The 18,543-nt window shown below is 38.4% G+C and overlaps 1 long non-coding RNA gene across 1 annotated transcript; it reads right to left on the bottom strand.

Moving 5' to 3' along the window:
* Positions 1-285: 285 nt before the first annotated feature.
* Positions 286-3,725, bottom strand: LOC130919170 (uncharacterized). The gene is made up of 3 exons (XR_009063897.1): positions 3,445-3,725; positions 1,792-1,904; positions 286-570 (listed from the first exon to the last, which is right to left on the bottom strand). It is a non-coding gene; the product is annotated as an uncharacterized LOC130919170 (long non-coding RNA).
* Positions 3,726-18,543: the final 14,818 nt, after the last annotated feature.

Genomic DNA, 18,543 nt, shown 5'->3' with positions numbered 1-18,543 from the left:
GGATTCACCATTCTAAACACAGATCATCCACTTCATAACATCTTGATGGACCAAAGAAACAATGGTGGACACTACTCTCTCGTCACTGCAGGACAGAGGGATACAGAAGATACACCCAAAGCCATCAGGCTTTATTATTCTAGAACAAATGGCTTTAGTGAATTCCAACACAGTCATATTACTTGAAAATTGAGTACTGTTGAGAATTTTGGTCAAAGAATGTGGGCGGGCAAGTGGTGCAGACCCAAACGCAGGCAAATGGAGGCAAGGCAGACAGGCGGGCAAACATTTTTTAATTAACACCAACAAAAAACAAAGTGCAAACAATTTACAACATTTCAAATAGCTATAATAACATCAACAGCCATAATATTAACAAAAATTCAACAGTTTTTAAGACAGCAAACAAAAATTAAGTCTCTATGCCCAGCAGTATTAGGGCTTTGAACACTGCAACAAATTTCTAAGTACATCTAGAATTTATGTTGTACCCCTCATGCGACATTTGTTGATCAAGGCTTTTTTCGACTGGTGTCCAATCATCCAGCGTACTGCAGCGCATGGTGTAAGCTGCCAGTATAAAAGAAAGCACAAATTAGAAATTGAACTAGAAACTGTAATTTCTGGAGAATTTACTATGGGGCTTTGCTGTGTGGAGATACAAATCTTAGCCCTGCCCAGATTGGTTTGGGGACCTTTCGAGGTTGGAAATGAATGGGAAATTTGGACGTCCATGACCGTCAATGGCTTCGACTTACATATGCGTCAATGAAGTCCAAGTACATTGACGTCAATAGAATCTATATAATTGGCTGTCAATGGCATGGACGTACATAGCCCTCATCGGCAATTGAGTACTTGTGTGTCAATGCAATGTGAATGACAATGGAAATGAATGGGAAATTTGAACGCCCATGGCCGTCAGTGGAATCCAGGTGCATTGGCATCAATAGATTCGACATACATGGCCGTCAACGGCATCAATGCGATGTAAATTACATTACAAGTGAATTAGAAATTAGGACGTGGCATCCCATTAAAAATGAATGGAAAGTTTTTGGCAAATTTCCAAGGAACCGTAATTTCCCCCCCCCAAATTCTGTATACAACTTTTATGCCACTCATCATCCCAGAATTTTTGATGCCCCAATGATGACTTTTTCTTGTGTGTGAAAAATCAGCGTTCACATGCGAACGGAAAATTTTTCGAGGCTGGTTGAAAAATTCATTTGCAAATCAAATATATATCAAATGCATTTCATTGTATTTTTTACTTTTTCTCATTTCAAATAATGGGCAGCTAAAACAGTTCAGAAAATTGTCAAAACATTTTAAAGAATAAAGTCTAAAATTGCAATCAAGAAGTAATAGAGGTCTGCAGGTCGCAACAATTAAAAAGCTTTTTGCAAATTGATGCCTATAATGGAATTTCCCCCCCCCCATTTTCTGAGTCGCTTATCCTCAATGAGATAATTTTGATTTTAAAAGAACATCTTTAAATCAATCAATCACCACCCCCCCATGTAGAGATAATTGTACGAATGGAGTTGCAAAATTCTGTCACCAAAATATAGTTTCAAGGGATGTTACACTCCCTTTTCTAGACATTTCTTTTAAAAAAAAAATCCTGTAAATCAATATTTGTTCCCTAAACTGCCAATATAGATAATAATCCCAGTGATCAGACACTAATAAACAAAATGGTTATTATAGTGTCCAATGCAAGTTAAAAATAACAATCACTTTAAAAATTAGATAAGCCGTGTAGTAAGATAAAAACTCAATTACCACCTTGGTCATCTCTTGGTGAGTCAGGGTCTGGGTCATAAAAGCTCATCTTCTTCGGTGGGTATCGCGCTTTTTTGGGCATCTCTTTTTTATTATTTCCTGCTGGGCCATTCAATCTGTGAAATATAATACATTTTAATTTTAAAAAGTGGTTCAATGTCTTATTTGGTTTTACACTGTCATCACATCTCATAATTTGGTACAGCAACTTCTTAATATCTTTAGATACACACATTGTGTTCATTTAACCATATTAGACCACCGAAGGACTGAAAAATATCATTTAAAATCCCCCATACCAATCATCATAAAACAAAGAGACATTAAAGTAAAAATCCATGATGATCCATGATGTTAAGATTTCTGTAAGAATTGCACTTTTATTGGACAAGTTGTTGGGCTCTTCTTTCCTGTACACTGCTCCTAAAAAAAAACTTTTTATTGCTAATATATCGTGAAAAGATGCACCTTCTCAATTCCCTATGTCTCAAGTTTTTAATGTTAATAGGGTGACCATATTTTGATTTCCCAAAAAAATAGGCAGAGCAGCATGTCCTCGGGGTACTTAAATGATACACAGAATTTACTCAAAGATGCCTTATAACTACAGTTTTAAAGTATGCCTTCTCTGTATGGATAGAATATTCCGTTATACTACAAAATAATCTCCATATCCAGAGACACAAATTCAGATAGGCTTCCCAGATGTTTTTCAACATGCAACATTTATTTTGCCAAAAATAATCTCCCTTGGCTGTTTCCAAAGAAGTCATCCTTCTCCCGTCCAATTCAGCCGATCGGTGTACTTCCGCCAGCTGTCTGGCTTCATGGCACAATTGTAACGTGTGTGTCAAACATAGAGCTCAGAGAAAACAAACCAGCGAGCGCAGGAGTCGGGAGATTGAAGGAGAGCGGGAGGGGGGCATTGAGCAGATAATTGACCATGGAAAACCGGCGATATGATCCTTTTAATTTCAAATGAGTAATTAAGAAGGAACTCTTCACTATTAAAACTAGGAACTTTTTTTCTCCACCAGAGGGCACACATGCTCTTTGGACGAATAATGCCTCATTTATAGATTTTTTTTTTCTCATTGGAATTCAATGATTTTTTTCCCCCCTTTGGCTTAATGTGGTTATGCAATGGATTATTTTACAGTATCATTAAAACAACAGTTCATACAGATAATGTTGCGCTCAGGAAAAAAAATACAATTGTTAAAAAATAAATAAATAAAAAAAGAAAAATGATATTATTTTGAAGTAATGCTACTCTTACATGAGTGACATTTTTGCCTACTCTATCCACCTTTGGTCACCCCAATGTAAACTCGTTGCATGAAGCTAGAGAAAATGGGTCTCACTGCAATGAGAAGATGTTCCAAATGTACACAATTTATGTAACTCCAAGACTGTCTAGGGCCACTGTTTGTAGAAATAATTCCAAAGTTAATATTTTTACATGAATATATTTACTTCAGTAAATTCATGGCCCCCCAAGCTAGCTAGCTAGCTAGCTAGCTTCACTATTTGCCACTTATTGCCGACCAGTCCGTCCCCCCCCCCCCCCAAAAAAAAAAAAAAACTATCAGAACTAGCATAAACACAAGCCATATAAATTATACCCAAATTCCGTTCGACAAAGATGTTACTTACCCTCTTTTTTGTCCTGAAACGGTTTCTTCCTCCATTCTTCCTGACACCAACTTCATGAGTAGTACGACTTGACGTCGTTAGGTCAGCCTCCCCCTTATGAGTTAACCAATGACGAAGCAGCATTTGTGACTGATGGCGCTTTCTTCCAATGTAGACGTTAGGTCTGCATTATCTTCAGGGTTGAAAGTTCACAGTGTTTCGCGCCACATACAGCTTGACAGTGCATGAAGAAAACAGCGCTGCAGCGCCGGTCAACGCTGAGTGGTTTCAGCTGCATTTTAAGTAAGAATTAATTTACAAAACTGTTCTTTTTATACACATAAGGCTAATAAAAATAAATAAATAAATAAAAATCTTTTAAAAAATATTCATAAATTGAGTTTATTTGGCTTTATTAATATACAATACATTTTCAGTTCTTGGAGTTTTTAAAGCCTTGTTTTCATTTTAATTTAAGCTAACTGAAATGTTTACATCTTCATTAATTCAATATCATATTATTTCGTTTTTATGAAATTTAATGACCTTATAACACCATCATAATAACAATTTTAGAAGGGTAACATTATTACACGTCAGTAGGAGTTTTCCTTTGTGCATTTTGTACCTACCGGTTTGTAAATGTACCACCGTGATCGTTTTCATTATGATTATTGATTTTTTTCTAACTATATGTTAATCAATTTCTCTTTATATATAATAACTATCTCTTCATATATAATATACTTTATAATTATTCAATTACTATAACCCTTTTCATTCTGAATAAATTGCATACCATATTTTGTGCACTTCTATATGTAAAATCATATTTATGAACTATCTATGCTTTTTTATCCCGTCATCCCCAACTTCATTGACCCTGCAGCTCCATTTCTGACACCAGTAAAGCATGAATATTGCTCCTCTATAGAGGATACAGATAAGTTTGATTGTGCGGTTCATTTTCAGGAGATTGGACTGTTGCAGCAGTATATTTACAGGTCTTGATTTTTTTTTTTTTTTTTTTTCTTAAATCAGTCAGGACGCTGCAGCTAGTACAGAATGCTGCTGCCAGAGTCCTTACAAATACAGTACAAGGAAACTGGACCACATTACACCAGTTTTGGAAATCATTACACTGGCTTCCAGTGAGTCAAAGGATAGACTAGAAATTGATACTGCTCGTCTATAAAACACTTTCATGGCCTTGGACCAAAAGAATCATAGAGACCCCTCATCTGGTACCGATCTGTTGTATGTTCCAAGAACAAGAACCAAGCAGGGTGAGGAAGCATTTAGTATCATGCTCCTCACCTCTGAAACAAGTTACCTGAAGGTCTGAAGTGTGCTCAAACTGTTAGCGCCTTTTAAATCAGGACTAAAAACGATTTTGCTTATCACAGCATATCCATAACGGTCTATATATTTTAACCTTCAAGCAATTTGCTTTTTATTCATTTTAAGTATAATTTTATTGCCTGTTTCAATTCTTGTTTTTCTTTTTTAATTTCATTTAGATTCTCAACAATAATATACTGTACATTGTACTTACAACAGTGAATGACGATAGTCCATTTCTCGATACATTACTTTTTTAACGGAAACAACAACAAAAAAGAAATTAAATAAATAATACATTGATTAAAAAGTACATAAATAAACAACATACAGCAACTTAAACATTTGGGAGCACATCTGATATTGTTTTCTTACCCCCCAAAAAGTAAGGAGGTACTTTCTCTGTTGAGCATCAATTGAAATCCATTCTAATTGGTTTCACGTTTGTCCATTTGGACCATATGAAATAAAATGTATCAATCTCTAATTTAAGTTAAAATGACAGCTTTTCCATGATGTAAATTTCATGTACAATATCTATCCATTCCTCAACAGTTGGTGATTTTTTTTTTTTTCCCTAGAAATAGATTTCTTAGAAGCTGCTAATAGAATATTCAACAGTTTTTTTTAATCATTGACTTTTCATTGTCTTTGTTATAAATTTCTTTTGAACTAATGTTTTTAATTTTTTTAAATCATTTTATCTCTGATTGTGGTTATTCATGTGATGTAAAGCACTTTGAATTGCTTTGTGTTGAATTATGCTATACAAAAACCTCTATAAAAATAAATTTGCATTGCCTGAGAATCCAACGAGTGCTTGTGGAGAGCTCTTCATTTGCTCTGTCTGAGTTCAGAATGAGATGCATGAACGGAAGTTGTGATAAGAGTAGACTGAGCTCATCGAGAGATCTCTCTGATTTCTCTGCCTGAGATCACAAATAGACACAAAAGTTGAGAAACTCTGAGAATTATATGAGAGCTCGTTGAGATCTCTTCTGAAACTTAAAAGGAGACTAAATTGAGATTTAGTGCATTTTATTGCTCCAGAGAAAAAACTGAGACACAGGAGAAATAAACCTTAGTCTCAGTTTGGCGTCACACAGATCTCACAGCTGTCTAGGAGAAATAAATGAGATATTTTGGAGATCTCTTTTCAGATTTTCTTTTCCTCTGGGTAGTTTGCTGTTTAGCAATCTTACATTACCGTTAGTTTCTTAACGCTTGTCCAAAAATGGCTCCTCGAAGTCTCAGAAATTCCACACTGTGAATCCACTTGAACGTTGGATTTTCATCTTAATCATGATATGGTGCATATAAGTAATTTTAGGGTTGCGTATTTTCCTTAATGTTGACTAATTGCGATTGGGACTGCTGTTGTATTCCACTGAACCGTCGCGACCTAAAAATACAGGTGAAAATAAGACCGAACTTCAATACATTCTGTACATTAGACAAATAATTGCTTTTTTTCTCCCTTAACAGAGTACAATGTATTGTTCCTGTTGTGGATTTAATCTCCAGCAGCATACATCATCATCATTTTGCAGTTCTTGTGGGAAAAAAATTGCATTCTTATTCAATGTTGAGCAGCCAGGAACCAGTGAAGGTAAAACTTTAAAGCTTACTCTTCTTAAAATATTTAATATGCTATCCTCATATAATCACTAAGTCGTCACATATACAGTGATGTGAAAATGTTTTTCTCCCTTTTTGATTTTTGTTTGGTTTTAAATATTTATATACGATAAATATGCTGAAACAAAAATAAAGAAAGGGGCAAATACTTTTTGACGGCACTGTAATATTTATTTAATGTATGGTATGAATGAAATTTGTTGCAGGAAGCTCAAGGCAAAGTCCACTGACTTCATTCTTAAATTTCCGGAGTCTAAAAGAGAAGGAGAGGCAATCATGTTTTAAACAGAAAAAGGATCCACCTAGTGTTGCCCCTGTGAATGTAACTTGCTGGCTAATATTCTGGATAATATTTTTTTTTTTTTTTTTGAGTCATACATTTGTATCATATAAATCTTTTTTATAGTAGTCTTGATCTATATTTTTGCAGATTTCAATTGGCTTGATGCAACTGAAAGATGGGGTGCTAAAAGCTGTCAGGGGGATGGTACTACCGGTGGTTGTGAAACCATCATCAGATGCTGAACAATTGCTTAAAGGGTATGACAACACCTGGGGAAATGCTAATATTCCATCATTTATCCATCAACGCATGCCTTTTGAATTCATATCATGCCACTTCGTGTAATTACACACATCGCAACACCAAGAAAATGATAGAAATTAGGTCGATTGTCAAGCTAAAAGGACCCGCCCCCGAGATGCCGGAAATCTAGCATATTGTGTGCGTGATGTCACTATAGGGAAACAGCTCAGTGCTTTGTACTGAATGGCGGCAATGATGGCGGACAATTTTGTTTCTATTTGCAGCGACGAATCCGACATAACGAACTTTCTTCTAATGGTGACGAGGAGAGTTATGAACCTTTCTTTGGTGTTTTGGGTTATCAATTTGAGCCCAAAAGAAAGCCAATGCAGCCTAATGAAAGGATCATTGAGTGGAACAATCACACTGATGAAACACCGGCGGCAACAGAATCACCGAATGGTTTGTTTTGCATTTCTTTTTGTGAAGCTGATACACCGTGACCGCAAAATAGTGTATAGAATAATTATCATTTATTATGCTATCATCGGTTTCGCTCTGCCAACCGACACAAATATGAATGGGATTAGAGGATTTATTCTATATATTTTACGAGCGATAATTTATACATGTGTCCAGTCCTATATCCAATGCGTGATATGTTTTTTATTATAAAAGAGTACTCACTCTGGCCATTTCCCTCATTTGCTTTGCCTGGGGTGGTGAGGTGGTCTCATCAGAGCCAGTCATCGTCCTCTTTCACCGGGCACCGCATCTGCTTTCAGCAGCAATTTCTTAGCAAAACCTGATTTCATTTGCCCATAGTTCGTATAGCTTTCAGGTGTAAAATGCGCACCACACAAAACTGTGCCGGAGGCTGGGTCTGCAAAATTAGCCCTCTTAGCACTGACAAACTTTACTCATTGTCTGCGTAGTCCAGCTCTTTTTCTCGCATTCGGGAACTCATGGGTACTACATTGCGACAAATGGCTATTTGTACACCACACAGCAGGACAGGTTTGAACCATTTTAGCGATTTTTTGGATAAAACACGAACGCAACTCTCTCGTCGATAAACAACGATGGCACCTGCCTCGACCTTATGTTTCCTTGTTATGACGTCTCGGCCCCATTCGGCTGTTTCCGGAACACTTACGGAAATGTTCGTCATTTTCGATCTATTTTCGATAATTGCTCATTAATGTGATTGATTTTTTTGTTAACTTTATCAATATTTGGTATCTTGGCACATAACGGTTCAATTGATGTCTCACATCCCCCTTGCGTTTTCATACCCTTTAAAGCTGCAGAACAAAAGATGCCCCAGAACAGAAACACAGTTTTCTCTCAAGGACTACAAGGAAGCAGTTGGGAAAGCATATCAACTGAAGGAATTTAGTCCTCCCGGCCAAAACAGCGCGGGGACACCGGCAACCAAACGGAAATGGTGCTCCGCTGCTCGACGCCCCCGCGAAACCGGGAGGAAGCAAAACTCCGCGCGTTCCTGTGTTAACCCTTGCACTGACTCCAAGTTCCAAAAAGTTTAAAGAAAGCTCACTGAAAGCAGGTTGACAATTTATTCGTTCACAGTGATCAAAAACAAGCCAAAACAGACGGCGGGGGAAAAATGCTGGATCCAGGGTCGGTAACACAACGGCTTCATAAGAATGTTTCCGAGGAGCGACAAATTGTTATCTCAGAGTTCAGTCTTTTTAACAATTGTGTTGGAGTGGGCCGGGTTGAAGGCGGTGGGACGTGGTTGCCACAGCGACCGACGCAGGCCTTGACGTCAACTCGGCCTTTAGGCGCCCGTGCTATCAAGTTGTTGGTAGGGCAGGAGCGCCCTGACCCCTACCGGAGTGCTGATGACTCTTTTCTTCGCCTATCAGGTGATAGGCTCCTTCACTTCACTGTGCCTAAGGGCATGGGCCTGTTTCCTTAAGCTATGGTTAAATGCTTTACTATAATGAATGTGTTAGACTAATGCAACGAGTTACATGGCATCTAAGAGAAAAGTACCTATTTCCTACACAACGTATCACGTTGTACCTTTGTACAACTGATGATTTCAATAACAACTGTGAGTAATTCATTTTTTTTTTTTTTTTAAACTCTTTATTTTGTTATTTTTATATATATATATATGAACAACAGGAACAAAGACAGTACAAACTAACATAAAATTACAAAATAAAATAGTACAAGGGGGGCATATAAATTCTCATTTAGTTGAGTGAGCATTGTCTTTGTCTTTGAATAATGTCCATTTTCTCCAGTTTTGCGTAAAGTCACCTGCTTTGATTCGCAGATGAAAGGTCATTTTCTCCATCACGTAGATCTCCTCCATAATGTCCATCCAGTGTCCTGTTTGTGGAGCATCACTTTTTAACCAGTTTCTTGTAATGGCCTTCTTATAGGCGACAATCATTATTTTGAAGAGGTACCTATCTTCTTTCATAACAACACCTTCTGGGATCAATCCCAGATACAGAACCCGTGGGTCCCTGGGAACCTTATAATTTAAGATGTCCTCCAAAAGTCCAATACTATCATCCCAGAAAGATTGTAGTTTGGCACATGACCAGAAAATATGACTGTGATTGGCGTTATAGCTTCCACATTGTCTCCAACATTTTTGTTGTAGTCCAGTCTGTTTGCTTTTAATTTGAGGCGTGATAAAGAAACGTGTCAGATTTTTCCAGCCAAACTCCTGCCAGCGTTTGGAGCTTGTAGAGCTGTGTTGTGTTTTGCATAATAGACTCCAATCACACTCTGAAATTTTGGTCTGCAATTCACCTTCCCATTTAGATTTTATATACAGTGAAGTGTTGCCATTACATTTCTGTAGGCATGTGTATAGTTTAGAGACAGCTTTGGAAGGCATTTCCTTATAGGCATCCGTCATCATTTTAACCAGCACATTGCTCTCTGATGATATAACAGTTTTCACTTGTGTATCAAAAAAGTGTCTGAGTTGTAAGAAACGAAACAAGTCTTTGTTTTCTAGTTCAAATTCGTTTTTAACCTTTTCAAATGATTTAAAAATGTTACCTTCTGTCAGTGTGCATATGGCTGTGATACCTCTATCTGTCCATGTTGTAAAGGTTTTGTCAGTTTGTCCTGGTCTGAAAAGAGTTGTCTGTGAGGGCCATAGCAATAACCTGCAGTCCCCTTCAAGTTTATATTTTCTAACTATGTCCGTCCAAGTTTTTAGTGTTTCGGAAAGAGTGAAGTTGTCGTCCTCCTGGTGTCTGTAGTGTTTTCCTCCTAACCTGGTCTGAGGTAAACTTTTGTTCTGGGTGAGTTCTATATTTTTCCATTTAGCATAATATTCTGGAGAACACCAACATACCATGTATTTCAACTGAGCAGCATAAAAGTATTCTCTTAAATTGGGTAACGCAAGGCCTCCATTTAGTTTCTCTAGTTGGAGTGTTTTGAATTTGACTCTAGGTCTTTTGCCTTCCCAAATGAATCGCGAGATCTGCTTATCCCATGCTGTAAATTGAGAGTCTGGGATCCGAACCGGTAGAGAGAGGAATAGGTACAACAGTCTAGGTAGTATATTCAGCTTTATTGCCTCTATTCTTGAGCTGAAATCTGAAGTTATTGATAGCCATTTTGACAGGTCTTTCTGTATGTTGTTGTTGATTTTATGGTAATTTATCTCATATAGCTTATTCAGGTCTTGTGTAATAAAGACTCCAAGATATTTTATATTTCCCAAGTCCCATTTTAATTTATATTTCTGTCTGATGGAGCTGCTCGGTGTGTAGTTCACACACAGGACCTGTGTTTTAGTTATATTTAGTTTGTACCCAGATTTCTGGCCAAAATTATCCAGGACTGACAGAAGTTTGGGAAATGCTGAGTCTGGGTTTTTTAAATACGTGACAATATCGTCAGCAAATAATCCTATTTTATGTTCTTCTTGTGCTATTGTAATTCCTTTAAGTTCGTCATTCTGTCTAATTTCCTGGGCCAGTGGCTCTATGAAAAGAGCAAATAGAGTGGGGCTCAGACAACATCCCTGCCGGGTGCCTCTATAAAGTGTAAAATTATCTGTTAAGGTGCCGTTGATCTTAATTCTGGCAGTTGGCTCATTATAGAGGGATTGGATACATTTAATGAATTGACTGTTGAAACCCATCCTCCCCAAAACAGAGAAAAGAAAGGGCCAGCTGACGCGATCAAAGGCCTTCTCTGCGTCAAGGCTGATTAAGACTGCACTTAGTTTTTGTTTATTAATTGTACCTATTAGTTGTATTGTCCTTCTAATATTATCTTGGGTTTGTCGGCCTTTTATGAAACCTGTCTGGTCTCCCTCTATCAGCTCTGGCAGTAAATGTTCCAGTCTTTTGGAAATTATTGAAGTAAATAATTTGTAATCGACATTGAGGACAGAGATTGGTCGGTACGACTCGCAGTACTCTTTATTTCTACCTTCCTTGGGGATTACAGATATGACCGCTTCATTCCAGGAAGGGGGGATTTCAGCGTGTTTGAGTGTCCAGTTAAAAGACTCCAACAGTAAAGAGGAGACCTCTTGCCTGAAGGTTTTATACCACTCATTTGGGTACCCATCACTTCCAGGGCTTTTATTACTCTTCAGTTTACTGATGGCCTTGTCTAGCTCTTCTTTTGTTATTGGTGAGGTTAAAGCTTTGTTTTGGGTAGTACCTATGGAGGGAAGATCCAGTTTTAACAAATAGTTTTCAATCTCCATCTCGTTTATATTCTCGGGTGACGAGTACAGCGTTTTATAGTAATCTTTGAAGGTTTTTTGAATTATGTCTGGTTCATATATTATTTCATTGCTGGATGGTTCCCTGATTTTGTGTATTGATTGTTTAATTTTTTGTGTTCTGAGACGCTTTGCCAGAATCTTTGTGGCTTTGGGTCCGGATTCATAGAATATTTGTTTTGTAAATCGTAATTTCTTCTCCATTTCTTCAGATACCATATCGTCTATGTCCTTTTTTACTATTTTTATTTGTTCGGCCAGTTCGTCACTATGGTCAGTTTGTTGCTGTGTTTCTAGTTTTCTAAGCAGTTGTTGTGATTTTTCATATTTAAGCCTTTTTATTTTATTTATATAGGATGTCCTTGAGATCAGGCGACCTCTTATTACTGCTTTGACAGTGTCCCAGACTATTGTTGGGGCAACCTCGTTATCTCTATTTATGTTAATACATTCTTTGATTTCTCTCTTTATATCTTCCACATTTGTCTTATTGTTTAGAATTCCTAAATTCAATCTCCATAGAGTTTTTTTATTTATGTTATCCAGATTTATGGTTAAACAGATTGCGTTGTGGTCCGATACGTCTGCAGTCTCTATGGTACATTCTTTAACCCGATGTCTCTCTGTGGTATTCATCAAAAAATAGTCAATTCTGGAGTGAACTTTGTGAGTTGCTGAGTAGTGTGTATAGTCCCTCTCTAGTGGATGCAGGTCCCTCCACACGTCAAACAGGCTGGATTCCTTAATTAACATATTCAATCTTTTGGATAGGTTGTGTTTGTGTCTTCTGATACTTGTTGTATCCATATTATAGTTCAAAATAATGTTCCAGTCTCCTGCGCAGACTATAATTTCCTCACTCATTGATTCAATTTTATCAAAAACAGATTTTAGAAATGTTTTGTCGCTCTCCGGTGGAGCGTATATATTGATTAGAGAGACCAGAACACTGTCTATCCTACCTTTGACAATCACATATCTGCCCTCTCTATCGGTTTCTTCTTTGATCAGTTCGAAATTAACAGAGTTAGGTAGCAATGTTATTACACCTCTTCTTCTGCTGTTCTTACATGAGCTGTAATAGGAGTTCACATAGCCCAGCTTTTTAAACTTTTCATGTTCTTTTTTTGATAAATGTGTTTCTTGCAGAAACACTACACTTGGTTTAGCCTTTCTCAGTTTTGCTATAACCTTACTTCGCTTTATGGGGTTACCAAGGCCATTCACATTTAAAGATATTATTTTATGTGACACACTCATTTAAAGTAGGAAGAAATCAGTCGCCCCGTACACATAAGAAAAACAGTAACAACATCAGTAGAACAACTGACTCTAACATAACATAAATACCTGGAACTCCAAAGGAGGAGCAGATTTTTCTCCTCCTCCATGACCCCGTTGGTGGGTCTAGGGTAAAACCTGTCGTATGGAAAGGGCCCTATGAGGGGGTTCAGTAGTGAAACTACTACCATCCTATGTGTCCAACGATCTCAGTCCTGTCCCTGGAGCCGCTCCCAGCGCAAAAACGTTAATTCAGAAAGTGAATTATGTAACCAACATATTACTGCTCCTGAAGCCGACTTTCCTTTCACTCCGTGGGGCTCCTCTGGAACTCCCGGAGCCTCTTCTTAGCTCTATCAGCCGCGGTAGATGTCCCTCCCTGCGGGTTCTTGCCTTGTCGCTGCCAGCCAAGCAGCTCTTTCAGCCGGGTCACACCGGGGTCCACCTCGTCCTTCGCGGCGGGCACCTCCACACTGTAGCCCCGCCTCTGCAGCTCCCGTCCCGCGTCGTGCGCGCTGGTGTAGGTCCGGACTCCGCTGTCCCAGTGGATTCTCATATTGGTGTAGGGGGTCTGGAAACGTATCCCCTTCGCCTTCAGGCATTTTTTAATGTCGTTGTATTCCCTACGCTTCTGCACGATCTCTGCAGCGTAGTCATGGTCGAAGAATAGCGGGCGGTTACCGAGCTGAATCTTACCCCTTTTCCAGGCTTCTCTTAACACGGTTTCTTTAGTTGTGAATTCCTGGAAGTTAATGATGAGGGGTCTTGGGGGGGCCTCTGGTCTTGGTTTCGGGGCGAGGGAGTGGTGAGCCCGCTGTATCTTTAGGTCCATGTCTGTGGGTAGTGGCAGCTCACGTTTGAGGAAGTCTGAGACGAAGCGCATCACGGAGCTTCCCTCTTCACCCTCTCCAACTCCAAAGATGCGGATGTTGTTTCTTCTTGACCTGGACTCTAAATCTGTGAGTTTTTGTTGCAGAGTCTTCTGGTGTTTTATAGCTGCTGTGAGCGCTTCGGTCATTTCCACAGCCAAGTCCTCCACTTGCCCCACTCGTGTCTCTGTCTCGCCCATTCGCTCCCTCAGCCCCTGCAACTCTTCGGCCAAACCATCGAGTTTACTGCTCACTTCTGTGTGAAACGAGTTAATGTCCTTTCTCACGTTGTCATTGTCCCCCTTCATCTCGGATTTTAAATCTTTTATCGCTTCAAGTAGGTCTCCCGGTGATATGCTCGTTCCGGGGTGTCCTGTAGCTCTACATGGGTTGCCGCTAGCTTGCGATGCTACTTTGCTATCTTTGGTAGCGGAGCTGTTTTTGTCTTGAGTTTTCGGCATTACAGCTCTTGTCTGTTGAGTCTTTTTGTTTCGGCTTCTTTTTATCTATCTAGATTTTCACTTTCTGCTAGAATAACGAGTCTTTAATTAAAGTTATTGAATCTGCGCTAGGGAGCCTCTCAGCACACGTCCTTCTACTCCATCTACCACCGGAAGTTCTCGTGAGTAATTCATTTTGATGGCTAAACAAACAGATATCTTTGTTAATGATCCAAAACCTATAATTTCATTTTAAATACTGTTCTTTCACAGCTCAGCTGTCTGATTCTTCTGATTCGGAAGTTAATGTCACAAGCAGAAGCGCTGTAGAATTCGACAGTGCTGACACAGTGGGTGTAACATTTGCTGTTGTTTCAAGAAAGATCATAATCGATATTCATCATATTAGTCATTGCCATAAATTGAATTTTCAGCTCTATTGATTCAAATCTTTTCGCAAATGTGATTTTTTTTGTTTTGTTTTGTTTTTACTTCTCGGTCTTTGAGCCTAACTCAAATGTCACCATCGTTGATGCGCTTGGAGGTTCTTCACAAGTTGACTCAGGAGCTCCAGTAATGTGTTGTTCCTGAATTTTAATGTGTATTCAATTGCATAATTTGTCAGAAATATTTTTGCATACATAACTTTTATTCTCTGCAGTGCACAGAAGCAGTTGGGAATGCTATGGACACAACATTCTATAAGTTGTGTGTTCTCTTCAAGTGGTATACCTTATGACTGATTCGTAAAAGTTAACCATGAAAGCTCTCCCCCCCATCATTGAGTACACACAACTGTATGCACCTACAGTGATTTATGATGAAGAGGACTTGGGCGTCGGTGACTCTGTTGCCGTTTTCATGGATGCAATGTAAGAAGTGTTTTATTGTTGTTGTTTTGTTTTTGGTTTTATTTAACCCAAATGTCTGACATTTTGTAAAACCTTGTTATAAAGTTACAACTTTTGTTTATGGCAGCCAAATAAACAGGTAATGCACGTTGGAACTGTACGGGCATAATTTCCCCCACAAAGCTAAAAAAAAGAAATTGGGGTATGCTTGATTTCTCACTTTGACATGGTCCCTCTGTTGATAGGGTGGAAGAGCAATCCATAACAGAAGTAGTTAAAAACCTGGCACTATAAATAAACCACCAAGCCATCAATAGGTTTAATATCTGCCGATCAGACATTTGGCAAGGAGCCATCAGAGGATTTAAAGGAGCATCATTCTAAGACTCAAAGGATCTTCTTGTCAAGTTTTCTGATGGCGAAGGAAGACTTGAGGGAGGGATTGATACTGGTGGCCCAAAAAGAGAATTCCTCTCTCTGCTCATTAAGACACTGAATGAACGCTGCATATCTGATGGACCTGCAGAACGCCTGCATAAACCTTGTTTATGATTCTGCGGGTATACTTGAATGTTGTTTTAGTGAAAAATTTCTAATTGCAAGACATTGCTATTCAGCCAAGAATGTGCCTGTTCACCTTGAAATCTAATTGATGACTTAACTATCCATTTCTTTGAGCAGCAATAAAAAAGGACGAATATTATTTGGCAGGCAAAATGATTGCCGTGTCCATTGTGCATGGTGGACCGGGTTCAAAATTCCTCTCAAGGCACCTGGTTAACTACATAGCCAAAATACCAAGTTGTAGCTCTTCTGTTGAAGACATAACTGATGAGGAAATATGCAAAGTGCTGTGTGAGGTAAGAAGTTCATTTACGAAAAGGTGGGAAATTTGGGCAAAGTTCAGCTTGCTATGTCCACTTAAAAATACAAGGTTGGTTACCTTGCATCACTTTTTGCATTTGAAATGTATGGGGCGCCGTTTGTAAAGCAGCTCATGCTGAAAATTACAACATTTTCTCACATTTAGTGCCACACAGTGTTTAAAATTTGGTGTGAAAATTTTAGTTACCTTTTTCTGTTGTTGCACATTTACAAACATTATTTAGCAACTTAAATATTTATTTTTAAACAATAAGTATTGGATCTGAATGATAAAATCCAGAACTAAATATTTAATTTAAATCTTAAATGTAAATCTGAAATTTATATCCTAAATATATCTTAAATCGAAATGTTAAATCTATATCTTAAATCCAAATGTTAAATGTATATCTCAAATGTAATTGTTAAATATTTATCTTAAATGTAAATGTTAAATTTATATCTTAAATTTAAATCCTAAATATATATCGAAATATTAAATTTAAATGTTAAATCTGGAAATGGTTGAAACTAAATATTTAGCTTAATATGCAAATTCACATGACTGGAAACCGGAAGTGACAAAATAAAAGCTGGAGTAGCTCAGACTGTTTGCTTACAGTGGGGAGAACAAGTATTTGATACACTGCCGATTTTGCTGGTTTTCCCACTTGCAAAGCATGTAGAGGTCTGTAATTTGTATCATAAGTTCTCTTCAACTGTGAGGAACGGAATCTAATACAAAAAAACAGAAAATCACGTTGTATGATTTTTAAATAATAAATTTGCATTTAATTGCATGAAATAAGTATTTGATACATGACAAAAATCGAACTTAATATTTGGTACAGAAACCTTCGTTTGCTATTACAGATACCAAACGTTTCCTGTAGTCCTTGACAAGGTTTGCACACACTGCAGCAGGGTTTTTGCCCCACTCCTCCATGCAGATCTTCTCCAGAGCCTTCAGGTTTCGGGGTTGCTGCCGGGCAACACGGACTTTCAGCTCCCTCCATAGATTTTCTATCGGTTTCAGATCTGGTGACTGGCTAGGCCTCTCCAGGACCTTAAAGGGTATGACAACACCTGGGGAAATGCTAATATTCCATCATTTACCCATCAACGCATGCCTTTTGAATTCATATCATGCCACTTCGTGTAATTACACACATCGCAACACCAAGAAAATGATAGAAATTAGGTCGATTGTCAAGCTAAAAGGACCCGCCCCCGAGATGCCGGAAATCTAGCATATTGTGTGCGTGACGTCACTATAGGGAAACAACCGGCTCAGTGCTTCGTACTGAATGGCGGCGATGATGGCGGACAATTTTGTTTCTATTTGCAGCGAAGAATCCGACGAAACGAACATTTTTCTAATGATGACGAGGAGAGTTATGAACCTTTCTTTGGTGTTTTGGGTTATCAATTTGGCCCAAACGAAAGCCAATGCAGCCTAATGAAAGGATCATTGAGGTGAGCAATCACACTGATGAAACACCGGCGGCAACAGAATCACCGAATGGTTTGTTTTGCATTTCTTTTTATGAAGCTGATACACCGTGACCGCAAAATAAAGTAATGTATAGAATAATTATCATTTAATAGGCTATCATCGGTTTCGCTCTGCCAACCGACACAAATATGAATGGGATTAGAGGATTTGTTGTATATATTCTACGAGCGATAATTTATACATGTGTCCAGTCCTATATCCAATGCGTGATATGTTTTTTATTATAAAAGATTACTCACTCTGGCCATTTCCCTCCTTTGCTTTGCCTGGGGTGGTGAGGTGTTCTCATCAGAGGCAGTCATCGTCCTCTTTCACCGGGCACCGCATCTGCTTTCAGCAGCAACTTCTTAGCAAAACCTGATTTCATTTGCCTATAGTTCGTATAGTTTTCAGGTGTAAAATGCGCACCACACAAAACCGTGCCAGAGGCTGGGTCTGCAAAATTAGCCCTCTTCGCACTGACGAACTTTACTCATTGTCTGCGTAGTCCAGCTCTTTTTCTCGTGTTTGGGAACTCATGGGTACTACACTGCGACAAATGACTATTTGTACACCACACAGCAGGACAGGTTTGAACCATTTTAGTGATTTTTTAAATAAAACACGAACGCAACTCTCTCGTCGATAAACGATGGCACCTGCCTCGACCTTTTGTTTCCTTGTTATGACGTCTCCGCCCCATTCGGCTGTTTCCGGAACACTTACGGAAATATTCGTCATTTTCGATCTATTTTCGATAATTCCTCATTAATGTGATTGATTTTTTTGTTAACTTTATCAATATTTGTTATCTTGGCACATAACGGTTCTATTGATGTCTCACACCCCCTTTGTGTTTTCATACCCTTTAAACCATGTCTACATGCCTAAATGCTCTGAGTTGCCGCCATGTGATTGGCTGATTAGAAATTAAGTGTCAACGAGCAGTTAGACAGGTGTACCTAATAAAGTGGCCGGTGAGTGTATATATATATGTATATATATATATACAGTGGGGAGAACAAGTATTCCCAACAAGTATTTGATACAATGCCAATGGGAATACTTGTT

Source organism: Corythoichthys intestinalis, chromosome 7 (assembly GCF_030265065.1).
Source record: "Corythoichthys intestinalis isolate RoL2023-P3 chromosome 7, ASM3026506v1, whole genome shotgun sequence".
In the NCBI taxonomy this organism is placed as follows: domain Eukaryota; kingdom Metazoa; phylum Chordata; class Actinopteri; order Syngnathiformes; family Syngnathidae; genus Corythoichthys; species Corythoichthys intestinalis.
Note: the sequence above shows the minus strand (reverse complement) of the source record. Positions and strands in the feature narration are given on the sequence as shown.